Here is a 9,365-nt window from a genome sequence, read left to right as displayed (position 1 = left end):
GGTTGCCAAGCCCTTTTTTTAATATAAGTTATGGATGTTGTACCTTAGTCCTAGAGTGTATAAATATTATATAATTTTCACATTTTCAAACTGTCTGGCAGAGACAACTATTAGTCACCCTTTGCCAAACTTTCAGCCTCTGGCTTTGCCTAGGGGTGCATACATCTTTGGTGCTGAACTGAGGCATATTGCAATACATAGCAGTACATGATAATGTAAGATATTGATACCCTTCAATCCAAACCCAGCATATCATCCAAAGTATCATCAACCTTAAATAGGCTGGTTTTGTGTTTTTTATACCTTCCGTCCTTTGACAATGGGCGATTTCAATTTGTAATCCCCAGCCTCAGCCCTTTTGGAATTAGATTGAAGCAGACAAGAATATTTGCACTGAAATGAAGAAATCAAAAAGGGAAGAGCCTGTTGGTTAGAACATATAATAGTAGTGATTACTAGGAATTAAAACAATGATTGAAAAAAAAAAAACCTGCTATATGCTTGAGGTAGTTTTAGATGAGGCTATGTTAGCTTTATTTTTCATTAGAGTTGATGGTCAAATTTGACTGAATTGAGAATGAGCACTACGGAATTAGACTTTATTATTAGCCTATGCCATGTTATTGTCCTTCTGTAAACTATGGGATTATGAAGAGAGAAACTTTATGTAAATTCATGATGCATTCATTTGGTACTGTATTGGTGAGGACACAAGTTTGTCTACACACTACACTATTTCCTGGGAAAACAAGGATTCCCTATGTCTGTCTTAATAGATTTTCTCCCCAACCAGTATGTAGTACAAGGGTGACCAACCATATACATACATGTGGCCAACCTTCTTGCTGGCAGGCTTTTGTCCCAGCCCTGTTCTTACACACCTGATTCTATTCTACTAATCAGCTACTCATGATTAGGTAAATCAGTTGTGTTAGAGCAGAGCTGGAATGAAATCCTGCAGTGCGTACCATGTAGCTGTGAGGAGGGTTGGCCACCCCTGATCTAGTATATTCTATTGGTCTGTTAATTGTGTAATTACATGTGCATAGTTATAGTAACTCAACTTATCCTCGTTGATGACATTGGAGTATGAGCTAGCAATGATCTCAGAGTTGTATTAGTCAATTGACAGATCAAGTTAATATCAGTAAGAGGTGGGTTTTACTTTGAATGAAAACTACTGATAAACTGGAGGCCCAGGGGACACAAACGGGTAACCCCTTCCCTAAGTAAGTGCAGGTCCTTTAGTGTGCAGTTAAATGAGTGTTGCAGTAAGTGAATGAGTGAGTTGGAGAACTTTTTCACTGTGGAGCCACAGTGCTCAAAAGAAACGGGTTAGAGAATCAAAGATAAGGATCGGGATCCGGGTAGCGGAGCCTTGACCATAACTGGCGGTCAAACCACATCATGACCGACCACGGTCAAGCTCTGTAGATGGTGGTAACCCTCTGTAAACCAGCCCGGCTAGCTATGTAGTGGTTAAGTAGCTTCATAGCTTTGCTTTGCGGTTTGTTTGAGTCATGCAAATAAGAAGATAGCAAATGACTCATTTGCTATTGTTGTTTTATCAAATCTATAAAAACATGATTTATCATATGTGCTTTTGTTGATATGAGTCATTAAAGTTTCATTCATTGTACAGGTCATTTGAAGTCCAGTTTTAACATGAATGTCTTTGAATTTCAAAGGCACTTCCAGTTTTAAAAAATCTGTCCATGCATGGTTTTATGTGACAGTAATTCTATTATTCTAAGATTCAATAAAAAAAACCTGTTACTCTCCTAGATTAGAAAGCATACGTCAAACCATAAAATGTATTGACTAAGGGTTTAAAAATGAGATGTGTTAAGTTATCTGTTTTAGTTTAACATTATATTCCCCCAGGTTGTGTTTTGCACTTTATTTATACCTGAAGATTAAATTATTTACAATTTGGTGTGCATTTGGTGTGCACATAAAAAACAGAATCCTGATTTGATCATTAAGAATTGCACCTTACATGTTAGTGATTTTATACGTGCAACTCTGAATGCCCTTGTTTGAAATTGTTTGAATTGTTTTTTTCTAAATCATTGTCTCAGAGTTGTATAGTTTACATCTATGCTTCCTTTTAAAAAAACAGCTAAACAAAATGATGCCAACAACAACTAATGTGAATATATTTTCCTATGCTGACTGTAATAAATGTTGTTAAAGGAGAGATGTTGAAGAGATGTTGGGTGTTGATCATTTGTATATATATTTTTTTACTCTTCTCTTAAAGACGCACTCCAGCTATTTTGAAACTTTCCCTGTTGAAAAGCAATATCCCACAAATAAATTTGAGCGAGAGAAATAGTGTAAACTTCGTTGAGTAGGCCATTCAAGTAGTTGGTCCGATGGCCCTCTGATGTCATCGGCCTACCCACTTGCTTGAGGAACAATACAGAACAAAAGAGGAAAGCCTCCACACACACACACACACACACTTAAAAGAGGACACCTTGATCACCTATTAAGATGTGCCCTTTGTTAAGTAAATCAGGTGTTAAATGAGCTGAAAATGACTTTTAAGGGAGGGAGAGTAGAGGGGGAGAGTTTTTAATCCGTTGAGGCAATGGAGCTGTTTTGAGCTCTTCCTAATTTCGGAACCCATATTAAACTCTTCCAAACCAGATGCTAAGAGTCAAACTCAGTCAATGACTATTGGAAAAAAACGAGGGTATGTCAAAGTGGGGTGAGTAGAAATACACCCACCAGTTGAATCTCATTTACTGTAATTCTACGCAATATTAAAACTCTAGAATTATATTTGGTGAACAGTAAAAACAAACAAATGTCCCCCAGATATTATCACCTCGATATTAGGTATATATTAGGTTTGGCGTGTACATTGTACTATTCAACCTCATTATCCATAGGCTACGTTCATTCATTTAGCCTACTTGTGGCACAGTGCATTAGCTCATGGGCATTCCGGCTCTTTTCAGTGAGCCGACTCGTTCAGCTCAGCTCACCAAAAAGAGCCGGCTCTTTTGGCTCCCAAACGACTCTTTAAAAAAAATACATGTTTTGTATTTTTTCAAGTCAAACAGTTTGCGGTAGTTTGGCTATGATTGGTGTTAAAACAATTCTAATTAAATCATGTTTTTAAATTAATGTAAACAAAGTGCATATAAATCTAACAATTCAAAACGAATACAATTTGAACAGTATAATACAATATTGCACCATATAAAGAAAAATAAATAATGTGCAAAACTGCAGCATCCCACTTAAAACATTAACATGTCCCTCTTTTCTCTCACTTCTTTATTGCCATGTAATAACCAGCAGCACACAGCAATGCTGACCAGATTTAGCTTTTATGAGAGATTTGCATTCAGAAACGCAAGCTGCCTTACTTTCGAGGGGCTGATGTGGTTTCGTCTGTCAGTAATTATTTGTCCCGTTTTCGAGAAGACCCTCTCAGAGGGAACGGATGTGGCCACTATGCAGTCTCCCTGTCATGACTTTAGTAAGCCGTGGGTAGACAGAGGCCTTGTTCTTCCACCAGCTCAGAGGATCTGCAGATGTTTCAGAAAGAATGTGTGTGCGGTTGAGCATTTAAGCCTATATTATTTAATTTATTTTTTCGTTCTTTGAATTAGTTAATTATATTCATGTAAATATTTTGATTATTCATATCTTCATTTAAAAAATAAATAATTTATAAATAGATTCGGCTCTTCTGATATGCGAGCCGGCTCCCAACGTTCACCTACAAGAACCGGCTCGTTCGCGAACGACCCATCACTACAGTGCAACATGAAATAGATGCATAATACACGGTATCAAGGACGACTTCAAATACCGACATCAATGTGAAAGTAACCAGAACATAAAACAGCTGACTGCGAATGCAAACTATGTCAGATAAATCCTACACATGCATTGAAATAAAAGGCATACATCAAAATAATTCGTTTGCAATTCGCTTACAATCGACAAGGACGCATAAAGACAAACAAACTCGACCAAGGAATAAAGAAGAATCTACACATTAAGGCCGCGCCGATGATTCAGCACCAGGGAGCTCCGTGCGGTGTGGATGAATGGACAGCCTCTGTCTCGTAGCCAGGTAGAATTAGGATATTCCGTTTGTGGGCACAGTTGAGATAGCCTACAATGTTTATGAAAGTGTGCGCCCAGCTCATTTTTGTATTTGCCTGTCTGCATTATTCGCCAGGGAAGGGAAACATTCTGCGTATATTGAAGCATTGCATCAACAAGGTGTTTATGAGAATATTCAAACATTGTATGAACGAACTGGAGAAAAAAAAACGACTGTACTGAAGAGATCTATATCAGTCCGCTAATACAGGACTAGTAAATGCCCGGTGCACTACTTTTGTGAAAACATTTCAACTAAATGTATTTGAGTGTTTACCAGCATTTGTAACTTGAATCTGATAATTATCTGTGCAAAACAGTTAATCTGATAATACTTATGGAATATAAAAATACTTGCTTGATATATCCCCGGCATTAATTGATTTAATTCTTACTAATAACCCCCATAAATACTTGTCTAGTATTGCATATGATCTGATTCATATGAATGTACCCTAGTAAAATGTAATTCAGGATAACATTAAGTGTTTTAAAATAATACAAATGTTATGACCATTTTTCATAATGGACAATGACCCCAAGCATATTTCCAAAGTTGTGGCAAAATGGACAACAAACTTCAAGGAGAGCGGTTCAATTGTTGTGAAGAAGCAACTTCTCCCAACCATCCAGGAACAGTTTGGTGACGAACAATGCCTTTTCCAGCATGATGGAACACCTTGCCATAAGGCAAGAGTGATAACTAAGTGGCTCGTGGAACAAAACATTGAAATTTTAGGTCCATGGCCAGGAAACTCTCCAGACCTTAATCCCATTGAGAACTTGTGGTCAATCCTCAAGAAGCAGTTGGACAAACAAAAACCCACAAATGATGACAAACTCCAAGCATTGATTATGCAAGAATGGGGTGCCATCAGTCAGGATGTGGCCCAGAAGTTAATTGACAGCATGCCAGGGCGGATTGCAGAGGTCTTGCAAAAGAAGGGTCAACACTGCAAATATTGACTCTGCATCGACTTCATGTAATTGTCAATTAAAGCCTTTGACACTCATGAAATGCTTGTAATTATACTTCAGTATTCCATAGTAACATCTGACAATAATATCTAAAGATACTGAAGCAGCAAACTTTGTGGAAATTAATATTTGTGTCATTCTCAAAACTTCTGGCCACGACTGTATATCCATGCTTAGACTGGCAGAAATATAACTACCCAGAAAAAAAACCTTTTCATTTGAATACCACATATTTGATGTGTCACGGGTACAACTAAAAATATGTTTACATTTTTTTACAAAAACTTCCTGCCTTACACTGAACAAAATGCAAACATCTATGAAAATATCTTCCATTTTATTCTTTGAGATTTGTTTGTCTCTCCGAGTCAACAGATAAGTTGTATTTTAATATAAAATCCTGGTGTTATACTGTATGACAATATTTTGTTACCCTGAATGACATCCCTTAAATGTAATTCCTTCAGCAATAACGATCATATGAACTATTATTAGTAGCAGCAATAGTATTATTCTTTCAGCTATTTTTTAAGTAATAAAACTAAAAAACAGGATAAGATGTTTAAAATGTGCAGGCTAGCTGAACTTAGATCGCTTCCATACTAGAGAAAGAGAGAGAAATGAACCATACACCACACACATAAAGAACATAGGTTTTACTATGCAACATAGTTTAACTGACACATGAGGTACAATTTAATTAATCTAGGATTAATGTTGTACTTGTACAAGTTGTTCAGGGGGCTGCTCAAAAAGTTTGTCACGTTCTGACCTTAGTTCCTTTGTTTTGTCTGTTTTAGTATGGTCAGGGCGTGAGTTGGGTGGGTTGTCTATGTTAGTTTTTCTATGATTTTCTATTTCTGTGTTTGGCCTGATATGGTTCTCAATCAGAGGCAGCTGTCTATCGTTGTCCCTGATTGAGAACCATATTTAGGTAGCCTGTTTTCAATTGTGTTTTGTGGGTGGTTATTTTCAGTCTTTGTGTGTCTGCACCAAATAGAACTGTTTCGGTTGTCACTTTGTTGTTTTGTATTTTTGAAGTGTTCAGTTTCTTATTAAAAAGATGAACACTAACCATGCTGCGCTTTGGTCCTCTCCTTCTTCCACAGACGACAGCCGTTACAGTTTCTGTCAGAGTCGTGTGTATAGGTGGCAGGGAAGTCAGGCGCAGGAGAATCAAACTGAGTGTAATGGAGTATTTAATAACAGACGAAAACAGAACTCCAACACTAAATGTAACAAATAAAACAAAGTGGGTACGAGGACCCGATCACGCACCAACACAACACTGAAATAACAAACAATCTGAAAAAAGACATGAGGGGAAACAGAGGGTTAAATACACAACAGGTAATGAATGGGATTGAAACCAGGTGTGTAGGAAGACAAGACAAAACAAATGGAAAATGAAATGCTTGTTTTCCCCAGTGTATTTATCCCTGTGTTTCCTGGCTCTCTGTGCCAGTTCGTCTTGTATGTCCAAGTCAACCAGTCGCTTTTCCTGTTCTTCTGCTTTTGCTAGTCCTCCTGGATTTTTACCCTTGCCTGTTTCTGGACTCTGTACTTGCCTGCCTAACCATTCTGCCTGCCTTGACCTCGAGCCTGCCTGCCATTCTGTACCTCCTGGACTCTGATCTGGTTTTGACCTTTAGCCCTTCCGCGACCATTCTCATGCCTACTCCTTTTTGGATTCTTAAACATCAATGACTTCAACCATCGGCCTCCTGTGTCTGCATCTGGGTTTCGCGTTGAGTTATATCTGGTGAATCTTTGTTTTAATTTCAACAATTTACTATCTGATGTGCTAGATGCCTTAATATTGATATTTAAAAAATCCACTGGGGCTGATATGCTTGATCTATTTTTGCTGCAGCTCTCTGCCTCCCGATTTGCTGAATCATTAACTCCTTTTTACCTGAAGATCATATCTGGTACTATCCCCAAGGTTTGGAAGGCGGCCCATGTAATCCCCCTTCAAAAGGTGCTAAATAATTATTGCCCTATTTCTAAATCCTCTTGCCTAGCTAAAATATTAGATTCCTTGATTAAATTATCAGCTTTGCTCTTTATCTTTGAAATGTATTATAAATGCACATCAGTTGGGTTTTAGACCAGGTCATAGCACTATCTCTGCTGCATCCGTAGTCATAAATGTGGTTCATTGTATGGCTAAAAGGCAACATTGTGCTGCCCTCTTCATTGACCTGTCAAAGGCTATCGATACTGTTGCTCATGCACCTCTAATTTAGAGGCTTCCCTCAATTGGCCTAGACCTAGCTGCATGTAACTGTTTTAGAAATTACTTGACAGAACTATGTATCTGCTGATGGTGTTAAATCAGGTTTCCCGGATATTATGAAAGGTGTGCTGCAGGGGTTGTTGAGTCTTGTACTTTTTTACATTAACAATATCGACTTGTCTGTAACCTGCACTTGTATACTGATGAAACTGTTTGCTAGTCCCTCCACGGTTGGCCAGGCTCCAACTACAGTCTTTCATTGCATTACAGAAAGACTTGAAATTAGTATTGAATGCAGGTTTTCTATTTTATTTAACTAGGCAAGTCTGTTAAGAACAAATTCTTATTTTCAATGATGGCCTAACCCTAGCCCCCTTATGACTCCCAATCACGGCCGGTTGTGATACAGCCTGGAATTGAACCATGGTCTCTAGTGGTGCCTTAAACTGCTGCGTCACTCAGGAGCCCCTTGTAAACTAAGTATATGTTCTCGAGAGTGCATAAAGTCTGATTTAAGCATATGTACTTTGGATAGTATCCATATTGATCATGTCCCTGCTTACAAGTATCTGGGCAAATAAAATGCTGTCTTTTAAAAAGCATATTGGGTTAGTTAAGAAGCGGAGAATAAAAATGGGATTCTTCTCTAGAACTAGGTCCTGCCTCGGTAAACACTCAATTAACGTGCCTATTGGTCCTAGACTATATGAACGCAGCGGCTACTTCATTAAAGCCGTTAGATGCACTTTATTACAGGCAACAGTTTTAGCACTCATCACTGCATTCTCGAAAGTTGGTTGGCCCTCTGTCACGTAGGTTGATACTTTTACAAAAAGTTCCACTGTACCTAACATTACTAAACTTTAAACATACGAGTTACCACACCTTTTGGTCTCCAACTTAGGTAAATCAGCTTTTTGACATCAGTGGAACAATCTTAAATGTTCAGAAATGTAATGTTTTGGTGCCTCTAGGGCAATTCAGAATGCTTAGAGGATCCCGTTTACTGATGAGTCATTTTGACTTTCTGCTTTCATTTAGTATTTTCTGTAATTCAGGGTTCATCTTCAGCCAGGTGGTTAACAAATCCACTGGTCTTCTCAATGGAGGTACTGCTTCGGTCCTGAAATGAGGTATTCAACACAAACCACATACCATTAACTGCTCAGTAACACTACAGATTGAATCTGTGCATGTGAAGGAGTGAAATCTATCCATTCACCAATCGAAGTATAATATTACTAAAAGACGTACAATGCTTGGGTAGCAGAGCAGGGCCTGTGGCTTAAATTGTAGCACCAAACATCAGCCAGCTAAATATAAAAGTAAATTTTTCTGAAAATACTGTACCTGGAGTAGGACATCCAGCATGACCTGCAATCTGTGTCCAAGTGATACTCCCTTGGAATGGAATAAGGACAACAGCTTAGGGGTGTACTGGTCCAGCATGGCCATAAACCTTGGCTCCACACAGCTGTGTCCTTGACAGATACCAAAAGAACAGGATGTACCAAAACCATGGTCCCCCTTAAACGGCCCTCCATCGCATGACTAAGTAACACAAAGACACAAGTGGAAAAGTTACTAGCTTCGTACATGACCTTCAAACAGAATGTGGAAAAGTAAAGGTTGAGGCTTATACATCACATGTATATAAGAATTTGTAATTTTCCACCATAGTAGCTAGTCTAATTTTGACTAAGCTCTGCCTACATTAGTCAAACGCTACTTTTAAAGTGCAACGTGTGCGCTGGGAGTCGGGAAGCAGGTTTGGGGTTGGAATAATTTCATAAATAAATGAAAACATAATACAGAACAACGAAGCACAGACATGAAAAAGAAACAATAGCGCCTGGGGGAATGAACCAAAGGGAGTTATATATATATATATATATATAGGGAAGGTAATCAGGGAGGTGATGGAGTCCAGATGAGTCTGATGACTCGCAGGTGCACGTAACGATGGTGACAGGTGTGAGCCATAACGAGCAGCCTGGTGACCTAGAGGCCAGAGAGG

General features: G+C 38.5%; 1 long non-coding RNA gene across 1 annotated transcript; it reads right to left on the bottom strand.

Moving 5' to 3' along the window:
* Positions 1–6,285: 6,285 nt before the first annotated feature.
* LOC110496934 lies at positions 6,286–9,196 on the bottom strand. Its single transcript, XR_002469626.2, has 3 exons — positions 9,062–9,196; positions 8,699–8,899; positions 6,286–8,471 (listed from the first exon to the last, which is right to left on the bottom strand). It is a non-coding gene; the product is annotated as an uncharacterized LOC110496934 (long non-coding RNA).
* Between the last annotated feature and the right edge of the window lie 169 nt (positions 9,197–9,365).

This window comes from Oncorhynchus mykiss, chromosome 18 (genome assembly GCF_013265735.2).
Source record: "Oncorhynchus mykiss isolate Arlee chromosome 18, USDA_OmykA_1.1, whole genome shotgun sequence".
Lineage (NCBI taxonomy): Eukaryota > Metazoa > Chordata > Actinopteri > Salmoniformes > Salmonidae > Oncorhynchus > Oncorhynchus mykiss.
This window is presented reverse-complemented; position numbering and strand designations above follow the sequence as displayed.